Genomic DNA, 12,005 nt, shown 5'->3' with positions numbered 1-12,005 from the left:
TCAATTGTTATTATATATCAGTGTGACAAGTCTCCGTGGCGTAAATGGCTAGTGCGTTCGGCTGTTAACCGAAAGGTTGGTGGTTCGAGCCCACCCGGTGGCGTGTGCTTTATATAAATTTCACTTATTGTGCTATGTAGTGTCTGTGAGATATTGAAAATTCAATTGTTATTATAGAACAGCGTTACAAGTCTCCGTGGCGCAAACGGCTAACGTGTTCGGCAGTTAACCGAAAGGTTGGTGGTTCGAGCCCACCCGGTGGCGTGTGGTTTATATAAATTTCACTTATTGTGCTATGTAGTGTCTGTGAGATATTGAAAATTCAATTGTTATTATAGAACAGCGTAACAAGCCTCCGTGGCGCAAACGGCTAGCGCGTTCGGCTGTTAACCGAAAGGTTGGTGGTTCGAGCCCACCCGGTGGCGTGTGCTTTATTTAATTTTCGCTTATTGTGCTATGTAGTGTCTGTGAGATATTGCAAATTCAATTATTATTATATATCAGTGTGACAAGCCTCCGTGGCGCAAATGGCTAGCGCGTTCGGCTGTTAACCGAAAGGTTGGTGGTTCGGGCCCACCCAGTGGCGTGTGCTTTATATAAATTTCGCTTAGTGTCCTATGTAGTGTTTGTGAGATATTGCAAATTCAATTGTTATTATATATCAGTGTGACAAGCCTCCGTGGCGCAAATGGCTAGCGCGTTCGGCTGTTAACCGAAAGGTTGGTGGTTCGAGCCCACCCGGTGGCGTGTGCTTTATATAAATTTCGCTTATTGTGCTATGTAGTGTCTGTGAGATATTGCAAATTCAATTGTTATTATATATAAGTGTGACAAGCCTCCATAGCGCAAATGGCTAGCGCGTTCGGCTGTTAACCGAAAGGTTGGTGGTTCGAGCCCACCCGGTGGCGTGTGCTTTATATAAATTTCGCTTAGTGTGCTATGTAGTGTCTGTGAGATATTGCAAATACAATTGTTATTATATATCAGTGTGACAAGTCTCCGTGGTGCAAACGGCTAACGTGTTCGGCTGTTAACCGAAAGGTTGGTGGTTCGAGCCCACCCGGTGGCGTGTGCATTATATAAATTTCGCTTATTGTACTATGTAGTGTCTGTGAGATATTGTAAATTCAATTATTATTATATATCAGTGTGACAAGCCTTCGTGGCGTAAATGGCTAGCGCTTTCGGCTGTTAACCGAAAGGTTGGTGGTTCGAGCCCACCCAGTGGCGTGTGCTTTATATATATTTCGCTTAGTGTGCTATGTAGTGTTTGTGAGATATTGCAAATTGAATTATTATTATATATCAGTGTGACAAGCCTCCGTGGCGTAAATGGCTAGCGCGTTCGGCTGTTAACCGAAAGGTTGGTGGTTCGAGCCCACCCGGTGGCGTGTGCTTTATATAAATTTCGCCTATTGTACTATGTAGTGTCTGTGAGATATTGCAAATTCAATTATTATTATATATCAGTGTGACAAGCCTCCGTGGCGCGAATGGCTATCTCGTTCGGCTGTTAACCGAGAGGTTGGTGGTTCGAGCCCACCCGGTGGCGTGTGCTTTATATAAATTTCGCTTATTGTACTATGTAGTGTCTGTGAGATATTGCAAATTCAATAATTATTATATATCAGTGTGACAAACCTTCGTGGCGCAAATGGCTAGCGCGTTCGGCTGTTAACCGAAAGGTTGGTGGTTCGAGCCCACCCAGTGGCGTGTGCTTTATATATATTTCGCTTAGTGTGCTATGTAGTGTCTGTGAGATATTGCAAATTCAATTATTATTATATATCAGTGTGACAAGCCTCCGTGGCGTAAATGGCTAGCGCGTTCGGCTGTTAACCGAAAGGTTGGTGGTTCGAGCCCACCCGGTGGCGTGTGCTTTATATAAATTTCACTTATTGTGCTATGTAGTGTCTGTGAGATATTGAAAATTCAATTGTTATTATAGAACAGCGTAACAAGCCTCCGTGGCGCAAACGGCTAGCGCGTTCGGCTGTTAACCGAAAGGTTGGTGGTTCGAGCCCACCCGGTGGCGTGTGCTTTATTTAATTTTCGCTTATTGTGCTATGTAGTGTCTGTGAGATATTGCAAATTCAATTATTATTATATATCAGTGTGACAAGCCTCCGTGGCGCAAATGGCTAGCGCGTTCGGCTGTTAACCGAAAGGTTGGTGGTTCGAGCCCACCCAGTGGCGTGTGCTTTATATAAATTTAGCTTAGTGTCCTATGTAGTGTTTGTGAGATATTGCAAATTCAATTGTTATTATATATCAGTGTGACAAGCCTCCGCGGCGCAAATGGCTAGCGCGTTCGGCTGTTAACCGAAAGGTTGGTGGTTCGAGCCCACCCGGTGGCGTGTGCTTTATATAAATTTCGCTCAGTGTGCTATGTAGTGTCTGTGAGATATTGCAAATTCAATTGTTATTATATATCAGTGTGACAAGCCTCCGTGGTGCAAGCGGCTAACGTGTTCGGCTGTTAACCGAAAGGTTGGTGGTTCGAGCCCAACCGGTGGCGTGTGCTTTATATAAATTTCGCTTATTGTACTATGTAGTGTCTGTGAGATTTTGCAAATTCAATTGTTATTATATATCAGTGTGACAAGCCTCCATAGCGCAAATGGCTAGCGCTTTTCGGCTGTTAACCGAAAGGTTGGTGGTTCGAGCCCAACCGGTGGCGTGTGCTTTATATAAATTTCGCTTAGTGTCCTATGTAGTGTTTGTGAAATATTGCAAATTCAATTGTTATTATATATCAGTGTGACAAGCCTCCGCGGCGCAAATGGCTAGCGCGTTCGGCTGTTAACCGAAAGGTTGGTGGTTCGAGCTCACCCAGTGGCGTGTGCTTTATATAAATTTCGCTTAGTGTCCTATGTAGTGTTTGTGAGATATTGCAAATTCAATTGTTATTATATATCAGTGTGACAAGCCTCCGCGGCGCAAATGGCTAGCGCGTTCCGCTGTTAACCGAAAGGTTGGTGGTTCGAGCCCACCCGGTGGCGTGTGCTTTATATAAATTTCGCTCAGTGTGCTATGTAGTGTCTGTGAGATATTGAAAATTCAATTGTTATTATAGAACAGCGTTACAAGTCTCCGTGGCGCAAACGGCTAACGTGTTCGGCAGTTAACCGAAAGGTTGGTGGTTCGAGCCCACCCGGTGGCGTGTGGTTTATATAAATTTCACTTATTGTGCTATGTAGTGTCTGTGAGATATTGAAAATTCAATTGTTATTATAGAACAGCGTAACAAGCCTCCGTGGCGCAAACGGCTAGCGCGATCGGCTGTTAACCGAAAGGTTGGTGGTTCGAGCCCACCCGGTGGCGTGTGCTTTATATAATTTTCGCTTATTGTGCTATGTAGTGTCTGTGAGATATTGCAAATTCAATTATTATTATATATCAGTGTGACAAGCCTCCGTGGCGCAAATGGCTAGCGCGTTCGGCTGTTAACCGAAAGGTTGGTGGTTCGAGCCCACCCAGTGGCGTGTGCTTTATATAAATTTCGCTTAGTGTCCTATGTAGTGTTTGTGAGATATTGCAAATTCAATTGTTATTATATATCAGTGTGACAAGCCTCCGCGGCGCAAATGGCTAGCGCGTTCGGCTGTTAACCGAAAGGTTGGTGGTTCGAGCCCACCCGGTGGCGTGTGCTTTATATAAATTTCGCTCAGTGTGCTATGTAGTGTCTGTGAGATTTTGCAAATTCAATTGTTATTATATATCAGTGTGACAAGCCTCCATAGCGCAAACGGCTAGCGTGTTCGGCTGTTAACCGAAAGGTTGGTGGTTCGAGCCCACCCGGTGGCGTGTGCTTTATATAAATTTCGCTTATTGTACTATGTAGTGTCTGTGAGATATTGCAAATTCAATTGTTATTATATATCAGTGTGACAAGCCTCCGTGGTGCAAACGGCTAACGTGTTCGGCTGTTAACCGAAAGGTTGGTGGTTCGAACCCACCCGGTGGCGTGTGCTTTATATAAATTTCGCTTATTGTGCTATGTAGTGTCTGTGAGATATTGCAAATTCAATTATTATTATATATCAGTGTGACAAGCCTCCGTGGCGTAAATGGCTAGCGCGTTCGGCTGTTAACCGAAAGGTTGGTGGTTCGAGCCCACCCGGTGGCGTGTGCTTTATATAAATTTCGCTTATTGTGCTATGTAGTGTCTGTGAGATATTGCAAATTCAATTATTATTATATATCAGTGTGACAAGCCTCCGTGGCGTAAATGGCTAGCGCGTTCGGCTGTTAACCGAAAGGTTGGTGGTTCGAGCCCACCCGGTGGCGTGTGCTTTATATAAATTTCGCTTATTGTGCTATGTAGTGTCTGTGAGATATTGCAAATTCAATTATTATTATATATCAGTGTGACAAGCCTCCGTGGCGTAAATGGCTAACGTGTTCGGCTGTTAACCGAAAGGTTGGTGGTTCGAGCCCACCCGGTGGCGTGTGCTTTATATAAATTTCGCTTATTGTACTATGTAGTGTCTGTGAGATATTGCAAATTCAATTGTTATTATATATCAGTGTGACAAGCCTCCGTGGCGCAAACGGCTAACGTGTTCGGCTGTTAACCGAAAGGTTGGTGGTTCGAACCCACCCGGTGGCGTGTGCTTTATATAAATTTCGCTTATTGTGCTATGTAGTGTCTGTGAGATATTGCAAATTCAATTATTATTATATATCAGTGTGACAAGCCTCCGTGGCGTAAATGGCTAGCGCGTTCGGCTGTTAACCGAAAGGTTGGTGGTTCGAGCCCACCCGGTGGCGTGTGCTTTATATAAATTTCGCTTATTGTGCTATGTAGTGTCTGTGAGATATTGCAAATTCAATTATTATTATATATCAGTGTGACAAGCCTCCGTGGCGTAAATGGCTAACGTGTTCGGCTGTTAACCGAAAGGTTGGTGGTTCGAGCCCACCCGGTGGCGTGTGCTTTATATAAATTTCGCTTATTGTACTATGTAGTGTCTGTGAGATATTGCAAATTCAATTGTTATTATATATCAGTGTGACAAGCCTCCGTGGCGCAAACGGCTAACGTGTTCGGCTGTTAACCGAAAGGTTGGTGGTTCGAACCCACCCGGTGGCGTGTGCTTTATATAAATTTCGCTTATTGTGCTATGTAGTGTCTGTGAGATATTGCAAATTCAATTATTATTATATATCAGTGTGACAAGCCTTCGTGGCGTAAATGGCTAGCGCGTTCGGCTGTTAACCGAAAGGTTGGTGGTTCGAGCCCACCCGGTGGCGTGTGCTTTATATAAATTTCGCTTATTGTGCTATGTAGTGTCTGTGAGATATTGAAAATTCAATTGTTATTATAGAACAGCGTTACAAGTCGCCGTGGCGCAAACGGCTAACGTGTTCGGCTGTTAACCGAAAGGTTGGTGGTTCGAGCCCACCCGGTGGCGTGTGCTTTATATAAATTTCGCTTATTGTGCTATGTAGTGTCTGTGAGATATTGCAAATTCAATTATTATTATATATCAGTGTGACAAGCCTCCGTGGCGTAAATGGCTAGCGCGTTCGGCTGTTAACCGAAAGGTTGGTGGTTCGAGCCCACCCGGTGGCGTGTGCTTTATATAAATTTCGCTTATTGTGCTATGTAGTGTCTGTGAGATATTGCAAATTCAATTGTTATTATAGAACAGCGTTACAAGTCTCCGTGGCGCAAACGGCTAGCGTGTTCGGCTGTTAACCGAAAGGTTGGTGGTTCGAGCCCACCCAGTGGCGTGTGCTTTATATAAATTTCGCTTAGTGTCCTATGTAGTGTTTGTGAGATATTGCAAATTCAATTGTTATTATATATCAGTGTGACAAGCCTCCGTGGCGCAAATGACTAGCGCGTTCGGCTGTTAACCGAAAGGTTGGTGGTTCGAGCCCACCCGGTGGCGTGTGCTTTATATAAATTTCGCTTATTGTGCTATGTAGTGTCTGTGAGATATTGCAAATTCAATTGTTATTATATATCAGTGTGACAACCCTCCATAGCGCAAATGGCTAGCGCGTTCGGCTGTTAACCGAAAGGTTGGTGGTTCGAGCCCACCCGGTGGCGTGTGCTTTATATAAATTTCGCTTAGTGTGCTATGTAGTGTCTGTGAGATATTGCAAATTCAATTGTTATTATAGAACAGCGTTACAAGTCTCCGTGGCGCAAACGGCTAACGTGTTCGGCAGTTAACCGAAAGGTTGGTGGTTCGAGCCCACCCGGTGGCGTGTGGTTTATATAAATTTCACTTATTGTGCTATGTAGTGTCTGTGAGATATTGAAAATTCAATTGTTATTATAGAACAGCGTAACAAGCCTCCGTGGCGCAAACGGCTAGCGCGTTCGGCTGTTAACCGAAAGGTTGGTGGTTCGAGCCCACCCGGTGGCGTGTGCTTTATTTAATTTTCGCTTATTGTGCTATGTAGTGTCTGTGAGATATTGCAAATTCAATTGTTATTATATATCAGTGTGACAAGCCTCCGTGGCGTAAATGGCTAGTGCGTTCGGCTGTTAACCGAAAGGTTGGTGGTTCGAGCCCACCCGGTGGCGTGTGCTTTATATAAATTTCATTTATTGTGCTATGTAGTGTCTGTGAGATATTGAAAATTCAATTGTTATTATAGAACAGCGTTACAAGTCTCCGTGGCGCAAACGGCTAACGTGTTCGGCAGTTAACCGAAAGGTTGGTGGTTCGAGCCCACCCGGTGGCGTGTGGTTTATATAAATTTCACTTATTGTGCTATGTAGTGTCTGTGAGATATTGAAAATTCAATTGTTATTATAGAACAGCGTAACAAGCCTCCGTGGCGCAAACGGCTAGCGCGTTCGGCTGTTAACCGAAAGGTTGGTGGTTCGAGCCCACCCGGTGGCGTGTGCTTTATTTAATTTTCGCTTATTGTGCTATGTAGTGTCTGTGAGATATTGCAAATTCAATTATTATTATATATCAGTGTGACAAGCCTCCGTGGCGCAAATGGCTAGCGCGTTCGGCTGTTAACCGAAAGGTTGGTGGTTCGAGCCCACCCAGTGGCGTGTGCTTTATATAAATTTCGCTTAGTGTCCTATGTAGTGTTTGTGAGATATTGCAAATTCAATTGTTATTATATATCAGTGTGACAAGCCTCCGTGGCGCAAATGGCTAGCGCGTTCGGCTGTTAACCGAAAGGTTGGTGGTTCGAGCCCACTCGGTGGCGTGTGCTTTATATAAATTTCGCTTATTGTGCTATGTAGTGTCTGTGAGATATTGCAAATTCAATTGTTATTATATATCAGTGTGACAAGCCTCCATAGCGCAAATGGCTAGCGCGTTCGGCTGTTAACCGAAAGGTTGGTGGTTCGACCCCACCCGGTGGCGTGTGCTTTATATAAATTTCGCTTAGTGTGCTATGTAGTGTCTGTGAGATATTGCAAATTCAATTGTTATTATAGAACACCGTTACAAGTCTCCGTGGCGCAAACGGCTAACGTGTTCGGCAGTTAACCGAAAGGTTGGTGGTTCGAGCCCACCCGGTGGCGTGTGGTTTATATAAATTTCACTTATTGTGCTATGTAGTGTCTGTGAGATATTGAAAATTCAATTGTTATTATAGAACAGCGTAACAAGCCTCCGTGGCGCAAACGGCTAGCGCGTTCGGCTGTTAACCGAAAGGTTGGTGGTTCGAGCCCACCCGGTGGCGTGTGCTTTATTTAATTTTCGCTTATTGTGCTATGTAGTGTCTGTGAGATATTGCAAATTCAATTATTATTATATATCAGTGTGACAAGCCTCCGTGGCGCAAATGGCTAGCGCGTTCGGCTGTTAACCGAAAGGTTGGTGGTTCGAGCCCAACCGGTGGCGTGTGCTTTATATAAATTTCGCTTAGTGTCCTATGTAGTGTTTGTGAGATATTGCAAATTCAATTGTTATTATATATCAGTGTGACAAGCCTCCGCGGCGCAAATGGCTAGCGCGTTCGGCTGTTAACCGAAAGGTTGGTGGTTCGAGCCCACCCAGTGGCGTGTGCTTTATATAAATTTCGCTTAGTGTCCTATGTAGTGTTTGTGAGATATTGCAAATTCAATTGTTATTATATATCAGTGTGACAAGCCTCCGCGGCGCAAATGGCTAGCGCGTTCGGCTGTTAACCGAAAGGTTGGTGGTTCGAGCCCACCCGGTGGCGTGTGCTTTATATAAATTTCGCTCAGTGTGCTATGTAGTGTCTGTGAGATATTGAAAATTCAATTGTTATTATAGAACAGCGTTACAAGTCTCCGTGGCGCAAACGGCTAACGTGTTCGGCAGTTAACCGAAAGGTTGGTGGTTCGAGCCCACCCGGTGGCGTGTGGTTTATATAAATTTCACTTATTGTGCTATGTAGTGTCTGTGAGATATTGAAAATTCAATTGTTATTATAGAACAGCGTAACAAGCCTCCGTGGCGCAAACGGCTAGCGCGTTCGGCTGTTAACCGAAAGGTTGGTGGTTCGAGCCCACCCGGTGGCGTGTGCTTTATTTAATTTTCGCTTATTGTGCTATGTAGTGTCTGTGAGATATTGCAAATTCAATTATTATTATATATCAGTGTGACAAGCCTCCGTGGCGCAAATGGCTAGCGCGTTCGGCTGTTAACCGAAAGGTTGGTGGTTCGAGCCCACCCAGTGGCGTGTGCTTTATATAAATTTCGCTTAGTGTCCTATGTAGTGTTTGTGAGATATTGCAAATTCAATTGTTATTATATATCAGTGTGACAAGCCTCCGCGGCGCAAATGGCTAGCGCGTTCGGCTGTTAACCGAAAGGTTGGTGGTTCGAGCCCACCCGGTGGCGTGTGCTTTATATAAATTTCGCTCAGTGTGCTATGTAGTGTCTGTGAGATATTGCAAATTCAATTGTTATTATATATCAGTGTGACAAGCCTCCGTGGTGCAAACGGCTAACGTGTTCGGCTGTTAGCCGAAAGGTTGGTGGTTCGAGCCCACCCGTTGGCGTGTGCTTTATATAAATTTCGCTTATTGTACTATGTAGTGTCTGTGAGATTTTGCAAATTCAATTGTTATTATATATCAGTGTGACAAGCCTCCTTTGCGCAAATGGCTAGCGTGTTCGGCTGTTAACCGAAAGGTTGGTGGTTCGAGCCCACCCGGTGGCGTGTGCTTTATATAAATTTCGCTTATTGTACTATGTAGTGTCTGTGAGATATTGCAAATTCAATTATTATTATATATCAGTGTGACAATCCTCCGTGGCGCAAATGGCTAGCGCGTTCGGCTGTTAACCGAAACGTTGGTGGTTCGAGCCCACCCGGTGGCGTGTGCTTTATATATATTTCGCTTAGTGTGCTATGTAGTGTTTGTGAGATATTGCAAATTCAATTGTTATTATATATCAGTGTGACAAGCCTCCGTGGCGCAAATGGCTAGCGCGTTCGGCTGTTAACCGAAAGGTTGGTGGTTCGAGCCCACCCGGTGGCGTGTGCTTTATATATATTTCGCTTAGTGTGCTATGTAGTGTTTGTGAGATATTGCAAATTCAATTGTTATTATATATCAGTGTGACAAGCCTCCGTGGCGTAAATGGCTAGCGCGTTCGGCTGTTAATCGAAAGGTTGGTGGTTCGAGCCCACCCGGTGGCGTGTGCTTTATATAAATTTCGCTTATTGTGCTATGTAGTGTCTGTGAGATATTGCAAATTCAATTATTATTATATATCAGTGTGACAAGCCTCCATAGCGCAAACGGCTAGCGCGTTCGGCTGTTAACCGAAAGGTTGGTGGTTCGAGCCCACCCAGTGGCGTGTGCTTTATATATATTTCGCTTAGTGTGCTATGTAGTGTTTGTGAGATATTGCAAATTCAATTGTTATTATATATCTGTGTGACAAGCCTCCGTGGCGTAAATGGCTAGCGCGTTCGGCTGTTAATCGAAAGGTTGGTGGTTCTAGCCCACCCGGTGGCGTGTGCTTTATATAAATTTCGCTTATTGTGCTATGTAGTGTCTGTGAGATATTGAAAATTCAATTTTTATTATAGAACAGCGTGACAAGCCTCCGTGGCGCAAACGGCTAGCGCGTTCGGCTGTTAACCGAAAGGTTGGTGGTTCGAGCCCACCCGGTGGCGTGTGTTTTATATAAATTTCGCTTATTGTACTATGTAGTGTCTGTGAGATATTGCAAATTCAATTGTTATTATATATCAGCATGACAATCCTCCGTGGCGCAAACGGCTAGCGCGTTCGGCTGTTAACCGAAAGGTTGGTGGTTCGAGCCCACCCGGTGGCGTGTGCTTTATATAAATTTCTCTTTTTGTGCTATGTAGTGTCTGTGGGATATTGCAAATTCAATTGTTATTATAGAACAGCGTGACAAGCCTCCGTGGCGCAAACGGCTAACGTGTTCGGCTGTTTACCGAAAGGTTGGTGGTTCGAGCCCTCCCGGTGGCGTGTGCTTTATATAAATTTCGCTTATTGTGCTATGTAGTGTCTGTGAGATATTGAAAATTCAATTGTTATTATAGAACAGCGTGACAAGCCTCCGTGTCCCCAACGGCTAGCGCGTTCGGCTGTTGACCGAAAGGTTGGTGGATCGAGCCCGCCCGGTGGCGTGTGCTTTATATAAATTTCGCTTATTGTGCTATGTAGTGTCTGTGAGATATTGCAAATTCAATTGTTATTATATAACAGTGTCACAAGTCTCCGTGGCGCAAACGGCTAGCGCGTTCGGCTGTTAACCGAAAGGTTGATGGTTCGAGCCCACCCGGTGGCGTGTGTTTTATATAAATTTCGCTTATTGTGCTATGTAGTGTCTGTGAGATATTGAAAATTCAATTGTTATTATAGAACGGCGTAACAAGCCTCCGTGGCGCAAACGGCTAGCGCGTTCGGCTGTTAACCGAAAGGTTGGTGGTTCGAGCCCACCCGGTGGCGTGTGCTTTATTTAATTTTCGCTTATTGTGCTATGTAGTGTCTGTGAGATATTGCAAATTCAATTATTATTATATATCAGTGTGACAAGCCTCCGTGGCGCAAATGGCTAGCACGTTCGGCTGTTAACCGAAAGGTTGGTGGTTCGAGCCCACCCAGTGGCGTGTGCTTTATATAAATTTCGCTTAGTGTCCTATGTAGTGTTTGTGAGATATTGCAAATTCAATTGTTATTATATATCAGTGTGACAAGCCTCCGTGGCGCAAGTGGCTAGCGCGTTCGGCTGTTAACCGAAAGGTTGGTGGTTCGAGCCCACCCGGTGGCGTGTGCTTTATATAAATTTCGCTTATTGTACTATGTAGTGTCTGTGAGATATTGCAAATTCAATTGTTATTATAGAACAGCGTTACAAGTCTCCGTGGCGCAAACGGCTAACGTGTTCGGCAGTTAACCGAAAGGTTGGTGGTTCGAGCCCACCCGGTGGCGTGTGGTTTATATAAATTTCACTTATTGTGCTATGTAGTGTCTGTGAGATATTGAAAATTCAATTGTTATTATAGAACAGCGTAACAAGCCTCCGTGGCGCAAACGGCTAGCGCGTTCGGCTGTTAACCGAAAGGTTGGTGGTTCGAGCCCACCCGGTGGCGTGTGCTTTATTTAATTTTCGCTTATTGTGCTATGTAGTGTCTGTGAGATATTGCAAATTCAATTATTATTATATATCAGTGTGACAAGCCTCCGTGGCGCAAATGGCTAGCGCGTTCGGCTGTTAACCGAAAGGTTGGTGGTTCGAGCCCACCCGGTGGCGTGTGCTTTATATAAATTTCGCTTATTGTGCTATGTAGTGTCTGTGAGATATTGCAAATTCAATTGTTATTATATATCAGTGTGACAAGCCTCCGTGGCGTAAATGGCTAGTGCGTTCGGCTGTTAACCGAAAGGTTGGTGGTTCGAGCCCACCCGGTGGCGTGTGCTTTATATAAATTTCACTTATTGTGCTATGTAGTGTCTGTGAGATATTGAAAATTCAATTGTTATTATAGAACAGCGTTACAAGTCTCCGTGGCGCAAACGGCTAACGTGTTCGGCAGTTAACCGAAAGGTTGGTGGTTCGAGC

The 12,005-nt window shown here is 44.5% G+C and overlaps 1 protein-coding gene and 19 non-coding genes across 20 annotated transcripts in view; all 20 read left to right on the top strand.

The window, feature by feature from the left end:
• The window catches only part of LOC149065338 (dual specificity protein phosphatase CDC14A-like), a 192,430-nt gene that overhangs the window by 122,153 nt on the left and 58,272 nt on the right, over window positions 1–12,005 (top strand). The gene's annotated exons all lie outside the window — the stretch shown is intronic.
• On the top strand, window positions 352–425 carry TRNAN-GUU (transfer RNA asparagine (anticodon GUU)). The gene has a single exon. It is a non-coding gene; the product is annotated as a tRNA-Asn (tRNA).
• Window positions 674–747, top strand: TRNAN-GUU (transfer RNA asparagine (anticodon GUU)). Its single transcript has one exon. It is a non-coding gene; the product is annotated as a tRNA-Asn (tRNA).
• TRNAN-GUU (transfer RNA asparagine (anticodon GUU)) lies at window positions 1,318–1,391 on the top strand. Its single transcript has one exon. It is a non-coding gene; the product is annotated as a tRNA-Asn (tRNA).
• On the top strand, window positions 1,801–1,874 carry TRNAN-GUU (transfer RNA asparagine (anticodon GUU)). Its single transcript has one exon. It is a non-coding gene; the product is annotated as a tRNA-Asn (tRNA).
• TRNAN-GUU (transfer RNA asparagine (anticodon GUU)) lies at window positions 1,962–2,035 on the top strand. Its single transcript has one exon. It is a non-coding gene; the product is annotated as a tRNA-Asn (tRNA).
• Window positions 4,056–4,129, top strand: TRNAN-GUU (transfer RNA asparagine (anticodon GUU)). The gene has a single exon. It is a non-coding gene; the product is annotated as a tRNA-Asn (tRNA).
• On the top strand, window positions 4,217–4,290 carry TRNAN-GUU (transfer RNA asparagine (anticodon GUU)). The gene has a single exon. It is a non-coding gene; the product is annotated as a tRNA-Asn (tRNA).
• On the top strand, window positions 4,700–4,773 carry TRNAN-GUU (transfer RNA asparagine (anticodon GUU)). Its single transcript has one exon. It is a non-coding gene; the product is annotated as a tRNA-Asn (tRNA).
• TRNAN-GUU (transfer RNA asparagine (anticodon GUU)) lies at window positions 5,505–5,578 on the top strand. Its single transcript has one exon. It is a non-coding gene; the product is annotated as a tRNA-Asn (tRNA).
• On the top strand, window positions 6,310–6,383 carry TRNAN-GUU (transfer RNA asparagine (anticodon GUU)). Its single transcript has one exon. It is a non-coding gene; the product is annotated as a tRNA-Asn (tRNA).
• On the top strand, window positions 6,793–6,866 carry TRNAN-GUU (transfer RNA asparagine (anticodon GUU)). Its single transcript has one exon. It is a non-coding gene; the product is annotated as a tRNA-Asn (tRNA).
• Window positions 7,598–7,671, top strand: TRNAN-GUU (transfer RNA asparagine (anticodon GUU)). The gene has a single exon. It is a non-coding gene; the product is annotated as a tRNA-Asn (tRNA).
• TRNAN-GUU (transfer RNA asparagine (anticodon GUU)) lies at window positions 8,403–8,476 on the top strand. The gene has a single exon. It is a non-coding gene; the product is annotated as a tRNA-Asn (tRNA).
• Window positions 9,369–9,442, top strand: TRNAN-GUU (transfer RNA asparagine (anticodon GUU)). Its single transcript has one exon. It is a non-coding gene; the product is annotated as a tRNA-Asn (tRNA).
• TRNAN-GUU (transfer RNA asparagine (anticodon GUU)) lies at window positions 10,013–10,086 on the top strand. Its single transcript has one exon. It is a non-coding gene; the product is annotated as a tRNA-Asn (tRNA).
• Window positions 10,818–10,891, top strand: TRNAN-GUU (transfer RNA asparagine (anticodon GUU)). The gene has a single exon. It is a non-coding gene; the product is annotated as a tRNA-Asn (tRNA).
• Window positions 11,140–11,213, top strand: TRNAN-GUU (transfer RNA asparagine (anticodon GUU)). The gene has a single exon. It is a non-coding gene; the product is annotated as a tRNA-Asn (tRNA).
• TRNAN-GUU (transfer RNA asparagine (anticodon GUU)) lies at window positions 11,462–11,535 on the top strand. The gene has a single exon. It is a non-coding gene; the product is annotated as a tRNA-Asn (tRNA).
• TRNAN-GUU (transfer RNA asparagine (anticodon GUU)) lies at window positions 11,623–11,696 on the top strand. The gene has a single exon. It is a non-coding gene; the product is annotated as a tRNA-Asn (tRNA).

Source organism: Pholcus phalangioides, unplaced genomic scaffold (genome assembly GCF_987345545.1).
Source record: "Pholcus phalangioides strain wild (caught in Gottingen) unplaced genomic scaffold, Ppha-v1.0 ptg000040l_1, whole genome shotgun sequence".
Lineage (NCBI taxonomy): Eukaryota > Metazoa > Arthropoda > Arachnida > Araneae > Pholcidae > Pholcus > Pholcus phalangioides.
The sequence above is the reverse complement of the archived record's forward strand: the minus strand, read 5'-3'. Positions and strand labels throughout refer to the sequence as shown.